Source organism: Apteryx rowi, unplaced genomic scaffold (assembly GCF_003343035.1).
Source record: "Apteryx rowi isolate R43461 unplaced genomic scaffold, aptRow1 scaffold_126, whole genome shotgun sequence".
Lineage (NCBI taxonomy): Eukaryota > Metazoa > Chordata > Aves > Apterygiformes > Apterygidae > Apteryx > Apteryx rowi.
The window spans coordinates 1,993,982-2,017,182 of NW_020447486.1; the positions used below are offsets into that span (position 1 = coordinate 1,993,982).

At 40.1% G+C, this 23,201-nt stretch overlaps 1 protein-coding gene across 1 annotated transcript in view; it reads left to right on the top strand.

Moving 5' to 3' along the window:
- VDAC2 (voltage dependent anion channel 2) overlaps positions 1-23,201 on the top strand; it is a 51,181-nt gene that overhangs the window by 15,034 nt on the left and 12,946 nt on the right. The window lies entirely within an intron of this gene.

Here is a 23,201-nt window from a genome sequence, read left to right on the forward strand (position 1 = left end):
TCATTTCAATACTAGGGKTTTTTTTTAAGTTCAAATACTTTGAAACATAAGGCTTCTCTCTGAATTTATTTTCTCAAATTCTGCTAAGTAAATCAGTGCGTTAAGTCAGCATTGCCTATCAGTGTTTTTTTTAAAGAAATGTGTTTTGTGCTGATTCCCTTGATGCTATATATCTGTGTCAAAGATGCAGGGTATACAAAGGTTGGTTTTGTGAGAACTGGATTGGGTTAAAATATTGTCAGGATAATTGTCCTCTTCTGTTTTGGAAGTTAATTTTGTCTGTCTATAAACACACAAGTGGAAGGGTTGAAATTATTAGAAGACAAAAAATTTTATTTCACTTGCAAAATAGCAGAGGTGAGTTCTTAAACTTGATAGAATAAACTTTACTGGTAATTAGATAGAAACAAGCTACAAGTGACAGACAGGCTTAAAATTCTGTGCCTCCTTTTTAAAGAGTCAGTGTTTTAAAAGGGGTTTGCTGCTTCTCTGCTGCTGAYGAGCCTTTTCAAGTGAAGGCAGCAGAACCTTGGTGGGCCTTGGAGATAATGCTAAATATGTTTGGGCTTGATCTCTCTCCCTTATGTTCATGCACCAGTCCCTTTGCCCTCCTTTAACTTATTGCATCTGTTTCTTACACATATCATCTTGTGTGGTCTGGGGGAGTGCAGACATTTGAATTCAGAGTAATGAATGAGTCATGTTAGTTCTTTACCCAGGGAGTGCAAGTGACTAGCAAGAACATGAGTCAGGTGCTATTGAGTGCATGTATCAATCAAGTAGAAAAGTCTTTCTAACTTCAAATAACTCTGGATATACAAGAGGCAGAAGGTCGTGTTTTATATGCTTTTTCTTGGTAATTTAGCAAATCCAGTAATACTTGAGACTTGGCAATAGTCCTAAGCTGTTCCTTAGTGCTATCAGTTTGGGTTATATTTGGAGTGGATGTGTGGACGTACATGTATGTATGCACCCACTTAGGTGATAGGAAGGTGATAGACTTAGGGATCCTGTAAGTATACTGCTTGTGATGAAACAAACTATATGGTTAACTCTAAGCAAATCACTAATTACTAACTTCAGTGAGGGTTACCTGTTAAGTTTAAGCCTCTTTTTGGATGAGGGCAGGTGCATACTCTGCATGGTATACTGATACTGTAATGGGAATAATGTCATTTTCTTTTCAGTTTACCCTGATTTTTCATCTGTCACAGAAGAAAACATGTTCCAGTAGAATTTCTAATACTTAGTACATAAATGTGTTCGGGGGGAAGCTTTGTAAAAAATGCATCAAAACAATGCAACAAAAACCTTGATAGTTAGTTGTTTTAAGAAGCAGAAATCAGTGAAATTAATTGAAAAAAAAAAGCTATTTTGGATGCAAATATTAAATAAAATGTTATTTAGAAGTATTAAAGTCCTTCAGCAAAGATAAAACTACAGGTTCCTATACTCTTTTTTTTTTTTCCTCCTTCTGCATAGCTGGCTATATGTGGTATTTTTTTTAATTCCAGAAGGAGTATCTGAGGGAAAGAGGGAAGGCTGGAACTCCTGAGATAAACACAAGTCCCTTGCAACAGTTAGTATCTCCTTTTTTTAGCARTGCTTGCACACTTCAGTGTTACACTTGTTTGTTTCTATTTAGCTCCTTTTATATGTACTTTTTAATGTCTACTGAGGTTTGAAAGCACCAAAACTATTGTGGAGCTGAATCTTAATCATTAAATATCTATTTGAAGAAATAACAGATGTCTTGAATAAATAAATGTGGGTTTTGTGGACTTGGAGTGTAACATGAGAAAAGTAACCAATAATGATTGTGACAACTAGTATTTCGTTCTGTCCACGTAGCCTCCACTGAAGAGGTGGGAGAGTTTGCTGGAATCTGTGGAGGATGTTGACTTTTTTGGTTTTGTTTTGAATAATCTAGCATTTTTTATTAGAAAGCTGACCTGTAACTACAAAACTATCATAATCTTGTGAAGGAAGTCTATTTGACAGAAGTCCTAGTAGTGAGCCAGCACACACTCTGAATTATGTTGTGTGGGTAAGACTTTTTGCATCGGGAATTAATTGGTAGACCACTGGTGATCCATATAGATTACTACTTCTGATGCTTATTTGATGTTGTCACTATGCTAATTGAAACAGTATTTCTGGAAAAAATATCCTTTGGAGTGAACCTACAGATGTCATGCTCATTGTTTTAAGAAAAACATCCCTCCAAAAACCCTTACAAACTTCAAACACTATAGTATTGTGAACACTGAACTTTTCATATAGCAGTTTCCTGCAGTACTTACCATTTGTATCTTGAAGTTGCAGTGAATATAATGTACATAATTTGGAGATATGCACATTTTCAAAGCCAGTTTGTAGTAGATGTGTAAGAACTTAAGATGTTAAATGTGGAGCACGGTAACCTGACCTGTTAGCCAAGTGACTACATAGTTAAAGACTTACTGTAACTTAGTTTTGGTGTGTGTCTCAATTCAGTTCTCTTAAATGAGAAATGTCAAATGTGAGAAATCACAAACTGCATTGTACACAGTGTGTAACATAATAGGGATGTAGAAACATGACTTTTCACACTGAACAGTTACTTCAATTTTGTTCCCATAGAAAAAATAGTATTATGTAATGGCTGGAAGGTATGCCAGTGAAGTTTAAAGCAAGTACTGTAAATAAGTAAATATTGTTTTGATTCTAAACTCAGATTGAATTAATATATTGTTTTATATCTTTGTTGTATTAAAACATATTTAAAAGTACTAAAATAAAATATTTGAAAGATGGCAAATGTTTGATTTTATTTTACATATAAAAACAAGGCTTGTTATCTTTATGTTGATATTGTGACCATAAAAGTATACCTGAGTAATCTAGGTTTGAGTTGCTTTTTCTCTGTTTTACTGTTATGAAAATGCATACTCTCTAGTGCATGTAGCAGTGTTCCTGACTCTTTTGCCAGTTGTAAATTGCTTTGGCAAATCACTTAACCATTTTTGTTATTAAAAAGTTAGAAAATGTATTTCATCTTGTAAGAGCTCAGTGAAGTATGGCAAGATGGCTTTCAAAGACTGTCTTCAGCTGAAGTAACTTTCCTGTCTCTAGGTACAGTGGTGAACAAGATTACAATAAATCAGCAGTCAGTACAAAAAATGATTTAAAAAAACAAAACAAAGTTAACTTCTGATACTTTTGCGCTTCTGCAGATTCTAATGGGTTTGTATGCTAGTCTTGCTACTTTCACAGTTACTGATTTCAGTTATCTAATATGTGAAAGGTCATACAGGAAACTCATTCCTACTGAGAAATTCAAATACTACTTCCAGGTGTGCTGCCTACCCTGGAGTTGTACAGTTATAGTTGTAAATGACAACTTTGAAATRTATTTTATGACCTTAATTCAGTTGAAACATTTTCTGATTAGCATGAGTCAGGTAAACTTCTAACTTACTGAACTGTTAAAAAAGCTTTCATGTACTTCTCTTAGAATCATAAACTCTTGAGCAACCTGGTAATTTAGAAAAAGAATCATGAATGTGAAGCCCTTCCTCTGAGTGTGATTTTTGGGTCAGTTTTTAAAGACCAGTTGTTAAAGGAAACTGGGTGTAGCAATACACTTTCTCTCTCTCTCTCTCTCTCTCTCTCTCTCTCTCTCTCTCTCAAAAAAAAACAAAAAAAAACAAAAACCCAAAAAACTGGAAACAAAAGCAATCGTGTGTAGCAGCTGCTGAGCACTTACCCGTGGCCTTTGGTCTAATATTTTGGGAACGAGGAGATTGTGTGCTAGGCAACTTGAAACAATTATGTGCTTTGTGTGTTGTAAATGGGTGGGAAAACTTCCAGAGAAAGTAACTGCCTGTTTCCCAGAATATGTTACAATACTGCTTAGGACTTGAACTTTGAGCAGGACTCCCCTTCCAAAATAGCTTGCACTTCCTCTGTTGCTACTATGACGGACAGAAAAGATAGGTAATTGCTGTTATCTGTAATAGGAAGAAAGAAAACGCAATCTGTGCAAATATTGGGCTTGAGTTTGGTGTTAAAATGCAGGTAAAGCACTCTTCTCACTAGCTTATGTTTTTATTAGATTATATTTGGGGATAATCAACTTTGGATTGCCTTTCTCAAATCATTCTTTTCAGATTTGTTTTTGAAATCCTTATAGGGAAAGCTGATACGAACAGAAATGATTCTCCTGATTAATTAAATGAATGACATTAAAACATTTCTAATGTCTGCAAACTGTTTAATTACATCATTGCATTCTAGCTTTTTCTCCAGCAAACTTGTTGATTCTAAAGAAGCAATTTATCCTTAGCTATTACATGTGTAGCTGCAAGACTTATTTACTCTTCATCATCCAAACTATATATTGGATTATTGGTCTTGGCCTTCTGTAGCACTGTCAAAGTATTTCACAAAGACTGAGCATATTTTCACAACCAGCTTTTTACTGAAATTGATTTCTTAGAGAGTAGATATGAGAACAAGATAGGTGTGATGAGCTTCCCCCAGTATGGAAAGAGCTAATGCTAACAAAAGCTAGTTGGTACATACTACATGAATTCATTATAAGAATGTGCCTACACTTCAAATTATTTCTGGAGAACTAACTGTTTTGGGGGTGGGTGGGTGTAGTAGTTAAATGTTCATAGCTGTGGTCTTAAGTCTTCAGCTACCTATGATTGGTTTGTTTTGTCTTTTGGCACTGATCCACTACAAATAGCGGTGAAATTACTGGTTCTTTCTAGATTGCTAAACAGCTGTGAAATGATAAAATAATTCCTGTCACTGTCAGGACTGTATTGGAGTTTGCTAAGATATTCACTGGCCTGTTAGTCATTTGACTTATGTAAAATATTCACTAGTCAAATAGGTAATTGTTTCTGTAACAGTGTTATTAGTTTTGCAAATGGACTGTTCAGAATCTGCGGGGAATTTGTTTCAAGCTTTAATCTCTAGTATACCACAGCAAACAAGCTCCTTTTGAAAGGGACAGGGAATGTTTCTTTTCAAAGAAACATCGTTCAATTTGAATATCAAAAGTAACTAATTTTTTTCTTACTCTGCTAGATTAACTCCTCAAAACTGAATCTGTGTCTTTTGATCACTTCTAGATTCCCAAACACCGTAATTAAAGGCAATAGCCTTAGAAAGAGGAAGAAAAAAGGGGAGGTAGAGGGGAAGAAGAAACAGCAGCAAGCAACCAGTTTGGTATTCTTACTGTAACACTAAGAAGGGTCTTTAGTAAATGCAAGAGAAAATTTAGTTTACAAATAGTGTGAAGGTATTATATATAGAAGAGTGGAGAACGAAGTTCAGGGGGACTATCAAAACATGTTCTGGAGGTGACTGTGTCAGCTAAGACATCTCTGGTGTACGAATGTACGCCCCAAATGGAGCTTGTAAAACTTGTAAACTGCAGTGTTGCTGACTTCTGTAACTTCATCCCAAGCCCCATGAAAAAGATCTCCTCCCTTCAGAGCTTGAGTTTCTGGATTCAAATTATTTCATGATGTCAGCTAGCTCATTTTCTGAGGGAGAGGCTAAAAGGTTGACTCCTGTATCCTAAAGGCACTTTTAAAGTGTCCTGATTTGGAGGGGGGGGGGGGAGAGGTGTAATACTGAATATGCACAGAACAGTGGTCTCATAGCTACTGTTTACACATGGAGAAAAAGTTGTTATATACCTCAAACTATTTTGTGCATACTAATTAGGGCCTGTCTTAATGGGGAGAAGAGAGTGTTCGCAAGCATGTTTCCATGGAGGAAACACCAGTATATCTTGAATTAAAAAAAAAAAAAGTGTTCTCCTAGGCCTCATACTGGTTTCTGAAATAAGTGGTACTAGCAAAATGATTCTCTTGACATGACTATACTTCTGAAAAAATGAGTGATGTTCTCCCCCGTCCTCCTGTGGTCCAAGCTAAGCACAAGCTGTGCTTTACCTTAGGATGGAAAGCAAAGGTCCAGCTTGCGGAGCAGGACTATGCCAGTGCTGTATTCTGAGAGGCCTTCAGAGGCATGTTTGAGTTGTTTACAAGGTGTGTCAGTTTGACCTAGAAACAAGAGCCAAAGTTATGGAGAGAGAGAGAAGGAGAAAAGACAGATATAAGGCACTATCACTAGCTTCTGTGAAATAGCAAATGTTATTCTGCACCAGATCATGCTCAGGCCAAACTAAATTGTACTTGATGTTCAAATTAGACCTAAATTACTCTACCTGTTCTCTTCCTTCTCAGTAATTTTCAGTATAACTTGTCAAGGTCTATTTTTCTTTTGCAAGATGCTAGCTTAACTATCAGGGATGTCACATCTGTTAATAGTGCATTCATTGCTTTTATAAATGACTTTACAAGGTGAGCTCTTGTTCCCCACTCCAGGGTAAAACAGTACTTCAGCATATTCCAAGTGAAATTACTTGTTGATACAGGTGTTTCTGAAGAGGAAAGCAAACAGCATTTGTTAACCAAATGGTTTTAATGAAAGTGCCAAAAGATGTTTCCATTTATGAATAACAGAAGGTTGTAGTGCGCTCAAATGAAATCTCTACCTCCCTGTGCTTTCTTGCCTACTAAAAATAGTCATTCTGGCTAATGCAGAGGGATATACTAGCTACTCATATGACAATCACAAGCAGTCAATCATGAGACTAGAAATACCTAGAAAAGCTTTTGCTCTAATGCAGGCTGTATTAAGTAAGAGGAGACAGCAGAGGGAGTGGGTTGTGATGGACCCTGCAAAACGGGGGCCTTACTGGAGCCCTCCTGACCATTCCTGAGGCTGCTCCTTCACTACAGCTTTAACAGAAGGCCGATGTCTGCTTCAGGCCAGCTGGCAACATGAAAAATCACTTGGGTGTCATCTCCATACCAGTGCTGCAGAAATGCAGCATCTCTGCTTCGGACTCGGGTTGTCAGAGCAGGGAAGCAGCCTGGTGTAACGGCACTACTGAGTTACTGCAACTGCACTGCCACTGATGTGCACATACTGACTGAGAATGGATTGAAGTTTATATGCCAGAATGAAGTTATTTTATCTAGGAATAATTGCCTACAAGACAGAGCTACACCAGTAGCTAAATCTGTAGACGGGCTCCTCCCTGGGCATTGTCACTACCACGTCCACATGCAGCCAAGTTTGATTCAAACCTGTGCTAGCTGGTATGGCTGATAGATGGTTTACTGCTCTTGTGATTTTTTTGCTTTGGCTTTTCAGTGAGGATGTAGACTGTATCATCTGATCACTGCTCATGTTTATATGAACAAACTCCTCCTCCGCTTTTCCTGTGGCATGGGGGAACTAACATCGAATCCGARAAGAGTCCGGTTTACTACAGCACAAGGAAAGTTGCCTCATCTTCCTAGCAAGTCCTACCAGCACGCACTCTGGTGAGTACGTTGTCCATGAGAAGCAATAACTCGAGCTTACCTTTTGCTACTTAGTGTACGTTTTCACATTCAGTCTGGGTGCTCAAAGTCCAAATGCCAATCAACCAACAAACCAATAAATGCTACCAGATCCGATGTAGTGAGAATGCATACCTAGAGTTGCACAAAGACTAAGGAACCCTCCAAAAACTCATTCAGCTCTTTTCCTGGATCTTAAAAAAAATTCCCACGCACTACTCAATACTTACCTATATTTCCAGCTCTTCAGAGGGACACTGGTCCCCCAGTTTCCACATGGGTAAGATGTGGGAGCTTAACTGCAGTTTGATCCCTGGGGCAGTAGGCAGTTGGGATGCAGATCCATGGTATCCCAAACTCCAGTCTAACAGTGGAAGAACTGAGAGAACTTGTCCTGAGACAGGTGAGAAAAATGTTGGCTTAGAAAGGAGGCTTCCTTACCTCCCTTGAGAAGAAAGGGAGAGAGCTTAATGACAGTGCTGAGAAAGCGCGCTGACAGGTGAATAAACACATCAAAATTCTTGAGGGCACTTACTGAAGTAGAATAAAGGTAGGTTCCTTAATTGAGTGCATTGAGTGTCTTAAACATTTAATCTAATTCTGAGTGAAATGTAGTATTCTTGAAAGTTTTTCTCCTTTCTAGGTCACTAAAAAGAATTTAGTTTTGTCTTAGGATTTCTGTATATTGATATTCCCAAATACAGGCAAAAAAAGAGATGGAAGGAAAGGCCGAAGTTGATTTCAATTCACATCCTTATTTTCTTGATTCCTTTTCCTCCTCCCCYCCTCCCCGAAGTCTTAAAAAGCTTGTACGCATTATCCCTCTTTTAATCACCACCCCTGCAACATTGTCTTGCTAGATCTCTGCTAGGCAGGAACAGAGTTGTCARCTTGCTACAAAGACAGGCAGAATAACTGGGGGCTAACACCCTACTTAGAGGAAGAAGCCTAATATATGGTGTGGCTGCCAAGACCGCTGAGTCTTCCAGGTTGGGCCTGTGGGCAATCTCGCAGAGACGAGTGCGGGTTGTGGCCTCCACGAGGCTGAAGATCCCTTCTGGCACCAGCCTTGTATTCTGGCAGCATCCTTCTGGCTGCTTGCGTAAAGGCCAAGAATGCGGGTCGTGGTCTCCGCAAGGCTGAAGATCCCTTCTGGCACCAGCCTCATATTCTGCAGCATCCTTCTGGCTGCTTGTATAAAGGCCAAAGGTAAAAGATCTTTAGGAGGCTGTTTTTTTTCTGCCAGAAGCTGATTAATGGACAACAGCCGGACAGCAGCCTAAAATAACAGCTGGAGTTCCAGGATCCTGCCAAAAGAAGTATGCTTGTGCATTAAGATTACTGAGCACTGGCTTTTGTCACTTAAACATCTGTATTCTGCCCTGGAGATCTGAAAGCACATTTGAAATTTTTCCTCCTGGAAAATGAAAGCATAGAAGTCGTCCTAGGCATGACAAAGATGCCAATGGATTTAATCAAACAAACCTATTATACTCCATCTGGCTTCTCAAACAGCTTATTTAAAACAGCTTGAGTATCTTCAAATCATAGTCTGTAACACAAATCCCCTGAGCAGTAAGAAATCAGGACTGCAGTCAAAGAGAATAACACACTCGCGGTAAAATTGCTTGCTTGTGCTTGCAATGAACAGCTGGATAAAGCTACAAGCAGAGGAAAAAAAGAGGAAAAGCAACCTGTATGCAATTGTTCTTGGTCCCACACATCTAGTACTCTATATAAAAACCTTAAGCGCTGCTGGCACTGCCCAGCCCGTCACGTAGGCATGGAGAGGGCAAGGTTGTATATTGCTTGGTATATTGTATACAGCAGAGAAAAGGCAGTCACTAACCCTACGGGAGCTGAAGGAGGAGGGGGATACATCAGAAAGCATCCACGGCGTCACTTCACGCTGCTTTAACTGCAGCTTGTGTCATGAGAAAGCCGCTCAGTATTTTGAAAATGGTGCTGGMAACATGAAAGCCTGGAGACAGACTGTACGTGTCACTGGAGTGGCCAGGGCTTGCTGAGATCTCTTCAGAGGAGTGCAGTCGTACACAATGTGACCTGTGCCTTATTTGGCACTTGGTGCAGTTAATCTTATGCTGCTATATTGAAAAATGTAATAGCTATATGACTGCATAAAGTTCAGAAGTCCATCGTATCACAGACTCAGTCATCCTCAATTTTGCTTGTGGATATATAACCTGAAACTGCAGTTTTACTAGCACAAGGATCTTTATTTTATGTTTTTGGAGGGTTTTYGTTACTGCTGTTTCCCAACCTGAGATGCTGTCAATAAGCTTGGATTTCAGAGGGTGGGTTTTCAGAGGGTAGATTCCTCTGCCCTCTCTGACTTAAGAGTTTGGAAAAAAAAAAAATCGCTAGTCGCTATTGCACATGTACATCTTGTTTGGTGAATTTCACGTTTCTGAAATGTAGATGTTTTGGTTTACTGCTGTTGGATGAATTTTCAGTGATGCCCTAACCTGGATGATCTGGTTGTCAGGCTGAGGTGTGTTAGGCTGCTGCTTGATGGAGCTGTTTCCTGTGACCAAACAGGACAGAAATCTCAGCATATGACCAGTTTATAAGTTTTATCTTTGTGATTCTGCACCATTTTCCTAGTGTAGCGTAAAATAAATCTTACCTGATTATCTTCGATCTCATTACAGCTTTTCTCCTATGAATATCTAATCTTCCTTGGTGGATGAAGCAAACRTATTGAAGGATGATTTTTAGATACCTATTGTTTTAATATCTTTGGAAACACAGGATTGCAAACACCAACTGTGAGAGTTTCTGCGTAGTTAAGTCCTTGTTACTGCTATTATTTACAACTTGGTACAGTATAATCTTTAATCTCTGAAGGAGTAAATATATTCTGTTTGTAGGCATTTATGTAGGTTATTCTAACTAGTAACTTTCTATTTCATTCATAAAGAGCTTCAAATTTTATCATTATTATCAGGGGAAATAGACACTGTGCTGAGAGAGAAAGCACAACAATTCAAGCCTGATTCAGAAGTATAATTATTCTGGGTTGGTCGAATCTCCAAGACTGCCTGTAAGAAGAGGTAAAGACGGATGCGTTTTCCTAATCCCTTCCACAGGTAAGCCTGGGGTCAGATAACTAATAGCAGTTTGGCCCTTTGAACTGCAAATGAAAGCTATATGAGAAGACAGATTCAGTGCAAATGCACAACAGGAAGGAAAACTTCTGAAATGCACTGTTAGGTATCTAGTAACCGAGGCATCAAAAGCTCTTCTTACCCATTTCATGGGTCCTGTAGGACCAAATTCTGTAGGCTCCATTCAGCCCTTTGTGAAGGAGAGCCTTGGCCACAGAGGAGGAGCGCGATACTGCAAACCTCAGTGTCGTTTAGGAAGCATTACTGAGCATTACTTAGGAAGCTGTTGACATTCACCTCGCTAATTCATTTGTAGACAACCAGTATAAAACTGTGATTTAAAATATGTCCTGGTAGTTTTCTAAAATGGGAGAAGTTATTTCAGTGAAAAGATTCAACGTGTTTCAAGACCAATTTTTTTAGTCAATGCATAAACTTACAATATGTATTGTGCACTTAATTTTTAATCAAAATGCAGCTGGAAACATGGAGTTTAAATGTGTATATAAAGTATTACACTTTAATTTTATTTTTCAATGATTTTATATAAACAAGACTTTCAGAATGTCATAAATGTAATCATCCATTGCCTACCTCAAGAAAACTGATGYATTTCGTAAGAACAACAACATGAAATACTCAGCTGTTGAACCTTATTGACAGGGCTGTTTGTTCACATGGATAAATTTCCTGTCCTCCTGATTTGCATAGGAAACAGGTTTGAACTCTGAAGCAAGTTGGTTTCCTGAAAGGTGCAATAATTGAATGTCACCTGTGTTTTCCATTATAAATGAAAAATTTCTCCTGTAAAAGTTAAATTGGATCCTCATAGTGATTAACACAACCAGCACATGCCTACATTGGAGACATTTGTTGAATCAAAGAACTTGATCCAAGAATTCATATTTACACCTTCATTTTCTAGTTTAAGAAAAGGGGAGGAAAGGAACAGAAAGAAGGCATTTGCTAAGGAGTGAAGCAGCATTTCAGCCAGTTCCTTCAGGTATAAATTGTATACTGGGAGAAAGACATCTAACACAATATAGTTAACCTGCCATAATTGAACACTTTTAAGTAACCAAGGATTTTTACCTAGTAGAATTTTCTCTGTTCTGAGCATCTCTGTTGTCATGTACAGATTAGAAATGACTGAAAACAAAAGTTTTGTTAGTCAAATATAATTTTATAGAAAGAAATAGAAATTACAGAAAGTAAGCTTGTAGCTTGTTAGATGGCAATGCCTAAAATATTAAAAATTGAACTCAACATACAATGTTGTTTATCAAGGAAATTAATGCAAAAAGAATCAAGAAGGAAAAATYGAGCAAATTAATGCAAAATCTACTTGCAGACTTGTTTCAAAGGCAAGTTTCTAGCATTATTCTGTACTATTCCAGGTGGATATTTCTGATCCCCAAATCTATCCTTAAAACAGAAATCCTTATTTACAATCAATTACATACGCCAGGAGAACTGGGGAATAACGTTTAACTGCCATCAGAATGTCTTCCTTTTATTTAATTTAACCTGCATTCCATCAGAAGTTTTTGTTTGTTTGTTTTTTGAGCATGAGTTCTGTAGATCTCTGAATTATTCACTTCACTTGGTCTTAAAGTCTAATGTGGGTGTAGCTTTTTAATGAAACGGAGCATCGGTGCCTCTGTAGGAGAGCGATGCAGCGGTAGGGCCAGGATTCGCCCGTGCGGGTGTCGGAGAGCTGCAGGCTGGGGCCATGTGTGCGCCCTGGTCCACCAAACCCTACCAGCACCTTGCTGGCTCGGACCTGCGCCCTGTGCCGCTGGCTCCCTCTCCCAGGTGGGGCACCAAAGCCGGAGAGACAGGCTTTCATGCCACGTCTTCCCGTGGCAGGAGCTTGTCCTCACAGGGCCGTGCCGGGAGGTGCTACAACCTCTCTGACATCGGCCACCCTCCGAGGCCATGGGCACGTGCCAGTGCCCTTGCCTGGGAGCCCAGCAAGCTGCTGCGCAGTGAAGGAGGTCGTTTGCAGCCGTCAGGATTTTCCTCCTCCTGAGTGTCCTTTGCTGGGTCTCCCAGCCAAGGAGCAGCTCCTACCGTGGGAGCTGTCTAAGGACTAAATGGTTTGAGCCCTTTTGAAGACAGCCAGTTCCTTGCGTGCTGCCACAAGGTAGCATAGCCACTGTCACTGGCAGCACCTGTGGCACCAGGACAGATTATTTCTTGCAATATTCTGTGATGCTTCCCCCCCCTCCCCGACCTTTTCCTTGTAATGGAGGCTCTAAATGTACTTATTGCCTTAGTGCGAGATGAATTCCGCTTGTCTTATCAATCTACTCCGTGATGTCAGAGAGGAGACTTTATCCATCACCTTGAATTTTATTTTCAAGTTCATTTTTTATTTTCTGCCGTCCTGGTTTCACATCAAGGGGCAATTTCTTCCTTCCGAAAGACAGGAATTTGGCCTGTTGAGATTTCTGTCAGGTTGTTACTCACCATCTGAGCATCCGGAGATCTCGGTTCACCAACTTGCCAAGGCTGTTTTCGGTCTCCAGATTCCTGATAGCATTTTCCCCATCTTTAAGTTTGTCTTTCTATTTTTAAGCAATTTAAATCACCAGTGCTTGCCAAACATTGTTTTTAAGCAGGCTGTTTGCTTGTAAAGGCCTGCAAGCTGGTGATGGTCAGTTATCTCAAATAAATTTAAAATGTGACTTTCTGATGAAGATTTTGACATTTCTCCCTACTGAGATGTGGCCCTAACAGTTGGGCCCATATTACCATCCCTGTGCTGGTGAATTTGCCAGTTTTTCTAAAGCAAGAAAAAAAAATTCAGTTGTCTTTGACCAATATTTAGACTTGATTCTTACAATTCATCTTTAAAAGACAATTGAAAACTTCACTTGGGAAGAAAGTTACTTTTAAAATGTGCATTAATTGAACTGCAATTCACCAGTTACCTCTATTAATTTCTCAAGACTCCTTGGATCTCTGTTCCTTAGCTGAAGTACCTTCTAGATATTTATTATAAAGATAAAAACCAAAATTTAACAAAACAGAGGGGAAGTCTGGTCCATATAGATAAAAATCTTTATGCATTTTTTTATCATAAGTAGCTAATATGGTCAGCATCTTCTCTAAATCACTTTCTATTGTGAAGCAAATAGGTAATAGTAAAGAATATATAACAGGAAGTATTGTTTGATAGGCTCTTTCTTGGCCTAAAATTACCTTTTCCATTTAGAAAGTATATCTATCATGGCGCTTTAAAATAAAACTAATAGAATATTGCTCCAAAAACATATTAACTTTCTATGTGCTTTTAAAATAAAGGTTTAAATGATTAGTATCAGCCAGACATGCTCTATTTTGTAGGGTTTTTGTTATATTCTATTTGTTAAGGTTGTATTTTCTGTTTGAATCACATGAGTTACATGGCAACCTGGAGACTGGCTTCCTGCTGAGCCCAGAGACTTTCCTCTTGGGAATAAAAACATCCTTTTAGAGAACTTATCTCTACATGACAAGAATGGAGCAAGGGAGCACTTCTCTCCCTGAAAGACTCTTTCCTTATGATCAATGAGCCAAGGGTTATTTCTCTTTATCTATGTCCTGGCTAGCCTTTTAATATTAATGTTTATGACTTCCTTAATCTGTTGGTGGGTTAATTGAACTGTTGGCCTGTGTCCTGCTGTGAATATCCATCAAGTGATCTAGGCCTGTTTGTCTGGCAATGCTCAGTGTGATTATTTTTAAGAAATATGTATTTTGTGGATCGTTGCTTGCAGGGCTTTGTAGCTGCTCTAAAGACTCAGCTTTGGTTCTAGTAGTAATTGACATTGATGGAGCAAGTGGCATTGAATTTTTCCACAGCCTGCACAACTGAATCCATCTGCAAACACATATCATCCATTTTCTCAAATACAGTCAGTCAGTCATTTTTAGCAATGATTTCTCATACGTAGTTCTACACCATGTGACATGTCTGGCTAATGCAAGATAACTCTTTGAAACAAAGTTTCTGTCCACTTAGACTTCCAGGCCATGTGGACAATAACGTTGTGGCCATTAAAATATTTCTTCATATTTTTCCTAGGTGGATTGTATGCATACTGCTTAGACTAGCTTTGAAATCACAGTTTTTAACAGAGACAGCATCCACATCCAAGGGTGTTTTTCCTATTCCTCTGTGGAAATCCAAATTTGCAAAATTTGTCTTTTCTAAATCTTACAATACACTATGCTTTTCAATCATAGCCACTTATGCAATGCCTTTTCTGGGTGAACAACGAATATGTGAAGTGTATGCCAAGTAAATTTCAATTTTCATTTTGGGTATGTGAATATTTAAACTGAAGTATTCATGTGCCTATTTAACCCCAAGCATCAGTTGTAAAAGACAGGGTCCTGTATTTTGGTAAAAACCTTTAAGATGTTGCTCTTGTTTTATTTACTTTTTTATTATAATGGAATCTGCAGTGAAAATGATGAGTCAGTGACAGGATCGAAGCATCGGCATTCATGTGGCGTATGCTTGTGGATGCCCAGATTATCCAGATTAGTTTATCGCTATGAGGAAATACCATGCTTTCTGTCTACTCCCAGCCCAAAGTGATGGAGCTCTTTGTGGCTCTAATAAAAGTTATGCCCATTTGTCCAGTTTCTGGTATCCTTAAACTCTTCAATGATGTTCTAATATTTGTCTTTATGCTTTACTTTTCTGTAAGTTGCTCACTATTTGTGTTATAAATGCTGGGTATGCATTTTAAAGCAAACAGGCAGAAGCACCAGACAAACTCTTCTGTCCAAACTGTAGTGTGGAAGAYATTTCTAAATGCCTGAATTCTGAGAATGTAGCTACTCTGCTCTCAGGCTCTGTCGTAGGTATGCCTAGACACATCTTCCTTCCAAACAGAAAGAAAAGGGGACAGCTAAGAAGTTTTATACTTTTATTCAGAATAGTGCATGGTTTCTCTTGGTGGTTTTGTCGTAATCAGACAATATTGCCTCTCTAGACTGTGAGAGGCCACATTTTTTAAAGCTAGCTTGTTGCCTTTGAGCGAGGAGGATTTTTGTCTGTGCTGGTTTTGTAAGCAATATCTTGTCTGTCTTTCTATTACATGCTCTGTTAGTTTTACACCTGGATGTGCAAGTATTTCAATGCAACATATGAAAAAAATTGCAGTTGTGTAATGGTTGGAAAGCAGGACAAACTTTTTCAACATTCACTTTGTGTTGGGCTTTACAAAAGAGGTCAATATCATTATTTCCTTTTGGCAGAAGAGCAAAGGGTCTTGAAGAGAAATGAAATTATTTGCTGCAGGTAAACCAGAAATAAAACCCAGATTTCTTTGTTCTCATCAACAGACGCTTCTGCCCTGTTCCTGTTACGTTTCGTTATCACCTTGTGTTAGTACTTACTCGTGCACCCGCCTTTCTTGCCTTTAGCTTCTATGCACTTTTCCCTTCTCCACTCCTCTGCATGAGAGGCAGATGGGTTTTCACTCTCCTGAATGGCCATCTGTAGAGACTTTCTGTTCTGCTCCTCAAGATCACAGTCAGATTTAGCATCTGACTTGTATTCATATGGGAAATCTCACCCCACTTCTTCAGCTGTGGGATGAAGTATGCACAGTTGCTCTTGGGAGATGGCTTAGACCAATTGCCTTAAATGCAGAGATCGGGCATGCTCCATCAATAAACCCTTTGCAGAAATCAGTTGCCAGATTGTAACATGGGAGATCCTTCTGAAGCTTAAAGATTGAATAGGTGACTTTGACTAGAGAGCAAATGGCTAGTCCTTCTAGGTGAAGTCTGAAGCACCTGTTTCAACATGAAAAGCACAGAATCTTCTCAGTTAAATCACTGTAAGAGCAATTTCAGTTGGGTAAACAGCATTTTTCCCATATAAAGGATTGAACATTTTAATTTAAACTTTTGAAAAAACATTCATACTGACACAAATTCCTGGACTAGATCCTCCATCCAGCATAAATAAAAAGTAGTTGCAATTTATATATTATTAAAATACAACATGTTACTGGGAGCAGTTAGGCAAACCTAACTGTAGGAGTCGCTATCAACTCTGCTGCACTGAGACCTGCATTGAGTAATTGTCAGCTACTTAGAAGAAGAACATACATATACATTGTCAAATTTCTGCAAAAGAGGAAAAATCTGGAGCTGTCATGGAGAATCTGGGAATCTTGTGGAGGTAGAGTAGACTACCCAGCAGTGTTTTTTTTTGTTTTGTTTTGTTTTTAATGTTCTAATATCTTATATCTAGATGAAAATGCAGACCCTTGAGGGACTGAAAAATCCACCTATGTTGGCATAAGTTGCTCACTTAGCACATGCCCATGCCACATGAGGATCTGGTGTATGCAGCTTTCCAAGGAAATCATGCAGGTTGAGTACGTTTTCCTTCACCACTTTTGCATTTGGAAACATGAGAATTGGCAAAACAAATCTGTAGATAAGTCACTTCTCATAGACTTTCCAACAGATTCATTCTATCAAGATAAGCCTTTTCTCCTGGATAATGAGCTGTGTCGGATTGCTCCGGCGTAACTCTAGCTGCTCACAGATCGATCAGCTTTATGTGACCTCTGTCTCCATTGCCTGGTTCCCTGTGGGATTTGCTGCCCAGTCATTAGGTGCTGATGGCAAGAAACCCAGATACTGCCCCCTTTTTTCCCCCCTCATTTTAAACTCTGGGCTGCCCGCCTTGCCTGCAGGGAGGGGAGGGCAGCCTCCAGCTGAGGCAGGAGCAGATTACGGCCACTGCAGGCAGCACCGCTCATGGCCCCTCTCTGCTAAAGGATCCTGGGAGCTTGGTTTGGTTTTTCTCGGCTTAGGAAGATGGGCTATTTCGGAAACCCTCTGGGAGGCTGGGGATAACAAGGGCCAACCCCCCCCCCCTCCGCTGCCGGCTTCTTGCCGGGGATATCAGTACCTTCTTCCTCTCATGGGCTGAAAACACCTGATTTTGCTCTGCAAACATGCAGGAGGACCCTGGACAGTTTTTAGATCTAATTTAYACTTGAGGAGACAGAGGCAAAGTGCGATAGTCAGCGCCTCAGTTTGAGACGCTCGTGTGGAAAGGCAGTCATCAGGGGTGCAGACCAGGCCCTAAAACACGACCGCTTTTGAAGACATGGACTTTGGCAATGTGATCGAATAACACTATTGGATAGGTACCAAAGCAGCTTGGAAAACAAAGAGAATGGATGCCCATTCTTCTCTGGCAACTTGATCTTTTGGCCTAAAATCACTACAGCTTGACTCAAGCATCAGAATGGCCCTCCATCGCTTGCAATGTATGTCAGGCCTGCCACAGATGGGCACAATAAAAGAGAGGTGACCTTAAAGATAGGCTTACCTGCAAGGAGGAAGTGATTAAAGCAGAGTTTGGAAGGACAGCAAATACCATTAAGTTTTTTACTTTCTTTATTTGCTGAAGAAGAAAACTTAGTCACTCAAACCTCGAATGGGCAAAATACGCTATCACTGTGGAGATGCTTTCAGATTTGGAGTTGCTAGTACTTTATGGTAAGGACTTCTACATTCTGAGCATAAAAAGGACAAGCTATAAATAATGTGAAAGACTGATGCCAGAGAAGCAAATTTGTTTTTCAGAGAAGGATTTCCTTGGAGGCAAACTGTTGTCCATTCCCAACCCCACCCCCCACGAGCACATCTGGACACAATACACGACTTGCAACGGCTCAGCACAGCCCTCTAGCTCTTCAGCCCCTTCCCTGTCCATGGCACAGCTTTACTTGGTTTCTCCTCCACCTTCAGCCCTATAGTTACAGAATTTAGGCTTAACCCTGGAGCGACTCCAGTGAAAGGCAAGGACTTCCAGCAAAACATTGTTTGGTGTCTTGTGCACTTGTGTCCCTGGTTGGGTCAAGCTATATGATGGAGCAAGCAATCAACATCATGGAGGTAAACAAATTGTACGCTGCCAGGTTTTCACCTAGGCAAGTAAAACACTTGGAGACCTGTTCATTTGTGATATAACTTCTTTGGTGTAAGATGCACTGAATTTTCTTAGGCATGTAGTCCTCACACAACTTCTCAAAAAACTTGAGATGACTGAAAAATTGGTAACCTCTTAAACTAAGTGACATGCATCCCTCCAACAAATAAATGCTCTAATCTGCACACAGCATACAGTGCTGGACTTCTATAAAATATACCCTTCTCCTTCTGGTCTGGGCTTGTCAGGGATTTACAGAGATGCTATTTGCTCCCAGCTGCAGCTCTTCACCTGGCAGGGAAATGTATTGAGTTGAAGGACTCTCTTGTGCACAACTGTATGTGTCCTAGTGTTTAATGCTAGCCATAACATGGTAAAGATTACCCTCTATTTGTGTTAGACACCTAGTATTTTCTCATATTCTGCCACGGACTTCAATGTTTGCCCGTTGTGTTTTTAGTTCACAACAATGTAAGAAAATAAATGTTTCTATTTTACTCTAAGATATGGCTGTATTTTTTTTCCTCCTCAGGTCTATGGTGGAATTTAGGGATAACCATTATCTTGGATTAGCTTAAATTTCACTGATTTAAACCTGTCGAAGCTCTTGCATACATTTGCTCAAGTCATGGAGCTAGTTATGGTGTAATCGTATTCACCTGAATATTTTCAAAGCTCGTCTGGCCTAAGTCTTTCTGAGAGAAGCCACTGCCTACTTTTTTCTCCTTTTTTTTTAATTAGGGGCATTTTCCAGCATATAAATTCAAACCTTGATAAAAGTTCATTAGCAAGTTCAGCTCTAATGTCCAACTGCTATTACTATGTGGTAATAGGATGTGTAGTTACAAAAAGTAAGGATATTCTATGGTATACAGATGATTTAAATGGCCAAGTGTAATGGTGTATGAGAGATATGGTCTAAATACAGGACTGAGAAGCAAGAAATTCTATGCTTTGGTCCTGTCTTTGATTCCAGCTTTCTCTGTGGTACAAAACGGAGAAAAACATATTTTATGTGATATCAAACACAAAAGTTTGCAAAGCAAACAGTAATAGAGTCAGGGGATAGAAAGCTTGATCAGAAATGAAAGGATAAATGTTAATGACAGCAGAAATGAGTAGTCACCCTCACATTTACTTCAGGTGACAATTGCTGCACCAATCAGTCAAATCTATTGCTCCACTTAGGTGATTTAGGAACACTGGGCATCTCTCTCTGGGTTTCTCAATGAGTTTTACAAGAATGGTTGTGTTTCAGTTACAAATCAGCATTTAATTATTTGAAAGCCTGGCTGTTGTGATAATGTCCGAATCTTTTTATGCAAAAAACTCCAATTGCTCCTCCCTTTCCAGGAGGTATATCCTCCACAGAATGAAACCTATTAATTTACTCATTTTAGGGTGCTAGAAAGCCTGACAGATTGCAGGTCTATCAGGCAGTTGTACATAGCTTTGTTAGAAAGTTGCTCTTTCCTTGAGCTACAGGAGGTAAAAAATCCAGAGGAAATGGAAACTGCAACAAAAAGAAAGGAAAAGAATTTGTGATCAAAGACGAATCCAAAAGAAGGAGTAATTACAGGTTCCTCTGCATGGGTTGGTTTCTATTCGAGTTCCCCCTTTCTCTTAAGAGAATTTTTTTTCCCCATCCCTCTTATTGTTTATTGGGGGATATGATAATTTAACATTGAACATATACTAGAAGAGTGCATAGTATCTCCACAGGCTCTAACAACAAGGACTGGATTTCAGTTTGCTTTGGCTGTAGAGCTGTGGGCAATCACCTCTGATGAACTAGGTAGGTGCAAGAAGCTCTGTGCTTCCATTAGCCTCAACAGGGCCTGTAAACAATTTGGTTCTTTTATTGGCTTCCCAAATTCGCCYTCCGCTTGCCTTCTCAGCTCTAAAATTGCAGACTTTATAATATTCAGTGGTGCTTCTCTGAGGTTAAGGATCATGTAGGTATGAATCTGTGCAGCTTATTTAAAGGTGAGGGCTTCTGTATGTGTTGTTTTAAGCATACTTAAAAGCTGGCTTAAGTTAAACTTCGTCCTAATTGTTTAAGCTAAACTGAAGTAAGGCTACTTAAAACTGTTGGGCAAAAAAAATTACAAGGCATCAAGTCTGTGGTGGATGAGCCCTTAAAGAACCCTGAAAGTGTGGGCCCTTCCTCATTCCCCTCTTAGGGCTTTTCAGATGCCTGGTTTATATGAGAGTGGTTGCACCTTATGAAACAAAAAGTGTAGTCAGCCTAATATCACTGCCAATGAATGCCTAAGAAGGAGTATAAGAGGGTGAGCTGAAATGACATCTCTATTTGCGCCTCAGTGATTTTTCTGACTTTGAAGAGGTCATACAGCTGTATGTAATGGCTCAGCATGCTTGTAGTTAGTAATCCTTGATGGACTTCTCTTCCACAAACTTGTCTATTTTCCCCTGGAGCCTGTGCAAATGTTTAACATCTTGTGGCAAGAAATGCTACAGCTTAACTCTCCTTCAGTGGGAGAACACCTGCTTTGCTGGAACTTGCTCCCTACTAGCTTCAGCTATTTTCCACCCTCTCCCTGCTGGTTATGCCTCTACAATCTCTTTCATACTCCTCAGTCAATTCATTCCTGAAATGAAAAGTCCCAGTTTACTTAGTTGTTCATTTTAAGGCTTTCTTTAAGGTCTCTTTTCTGTTCAGCTTCTAATGTCTGATGGTTTGTATCTTGAGGGGAGGGCAAACAGTAACTTCGGGCTTGAGTCAGAATTGAACATAAACTTATCTAAGCTGTTTGACTGGAAACTGATGTGGACTCCAGTCACTTGCTCTCTTTTTGTTGGTCACATAAGTTCCTTTTTCAAATAATCACGATTATAACATATGGATAGACAAGTAGAGCTTGGAAGTTTACTACAAGAACATACCATTTGAACACAATCTGATGTGTAAGGCTTTTTTTTTTCCTCCAAGTGACACCAGYAAACTGTACGATTCACTGATGTCAGTCATGCATACTCATGTCTGTATTCAATTAAAGCAGTGATAGTTAAACTGCAAGTGGGAGGAAATCGCTGAATGGCTCAGACAAGTGTGATACTTGGTTCAGAGTGGAAACCAGCTCATTTAGAGTAGGTGCACATGCATAAGATGTGTGTGCACTGAATGTTACGAGGAGAAAGTGGCCCAGGCCCTGAAGCGAATGCTAAGAAAGGTCCAGAGTAATTTTGATGGATTGCTATTGTTGGCCTGAAGACTTGGTTCTCTGAGGTTTAGAGAATGTGCTCTAAGAAATAAGGGATGGTTGTAAGCATGAGGAATGGGTAGAGTGAAAGTGAAAAGGAGAGGGAGATGGAAATTATACCTGCAGAAGCCGAGCATGTCAGTATAGAGACATTTATGCACTGTTGTACAGATCATGTCTGTATTTTGTTCCATAAAGAAAGTGATTCATTACTTCTCACTCAGGGTGGGGCAGTCAATAGTTTCCTGGATTGCTAAAAATAAAGCCAAACCATGACTAAAATTTTAGCTATTTTTTTTTTTTAGAGTAATGGACATCTTGTGTAAGTAATAAATCTTTATTCAGAATGGATTTTTACAATGGGTATGAATAATAAATGCATGTATTTAAATAATGAACAACTTATGCCCACAATCCATCTTTACTTAATCAGATCTCTATTTACTCCTAACGTATGTTCCAATGCACAGTAAGATATGCTAGTTTCCATCTTCTTCTATTGCTATTTATGCTCTCGATACATGGTTTCCTTCTTAATTCATCAATACACATTCTTGTGTGGAATGCCAAGCTCTTCTATTTAAAAGTATCAAAATTAAATGTACTAACCTATTGGGTCTTCTGTTGTGAAAGTATTGGACTTGCACAAAAAAAAATGGTTGYTTATCTTTTGATATAGCTAACAGATACTGGCTGGCATCATTCTGGGCCTTACTGCTGAACTGTGGAGGTTTTGTTTGTTTTTAATAAGCTGGAAAGTTACTGTTGTACCATGTATTCTGGTAAACCACTGATCTTTAATATAGTTTTCATATTATGCAGATGTAATTTGTATTTGTAAATCATTTTTTACTTTAAGAAATTTTGATCATGTCAGAATCCAGCTAAGCAGGGATGAACTAGCAATTTTAAAGATGCCTCTACCAGAGTTTCCTGGCCTAGCAACGATTTGCACTGGTGCCTCGGTGGCTGCAGGGCCGCGCAGGGGCTGCAGCAGAGCAGTCGTCCGACCGTTTCCTCCACGGGATCCTCCCTGCGAGCAGAACAACTGTCTAAAAAAGCTTCCCGAGGGTCGCAGCTCCTCGTGCCCCGATGTGTGCTGTGGGGTGGGGYGGGGCGGGCTCCCTCGCCGCGGCCTCGGACGCCGCTCCCGGGGCCGCCGGGCTGGCGGGCAGGGCAGGCCGCGCACAGGCCTGAGGGCTCTGCCCCGCGCCGGCGTTAGCGCCGCCGGAGGGCCGCGGGCTCCAGCCCCGCTCAGCAGCTGCCCCGTTACTCGAGCCCTCCGGACGGGAAACGGTGCTTCTCCCCGGCAGCCGCCCCAGAGCCCGCCCTCCTCCTTTCACGGCCGCTTCTGCCACGGGCGAACGCGGCTCCGCCAAGCGAAAGGCCGCGGGAAGCGGCCGCAGCCGGGAACCCCCCGCCCGGACCGCTCTCGCTTGACGCGGGCTCCCGCGCCGCGGCCCGCCCGTCC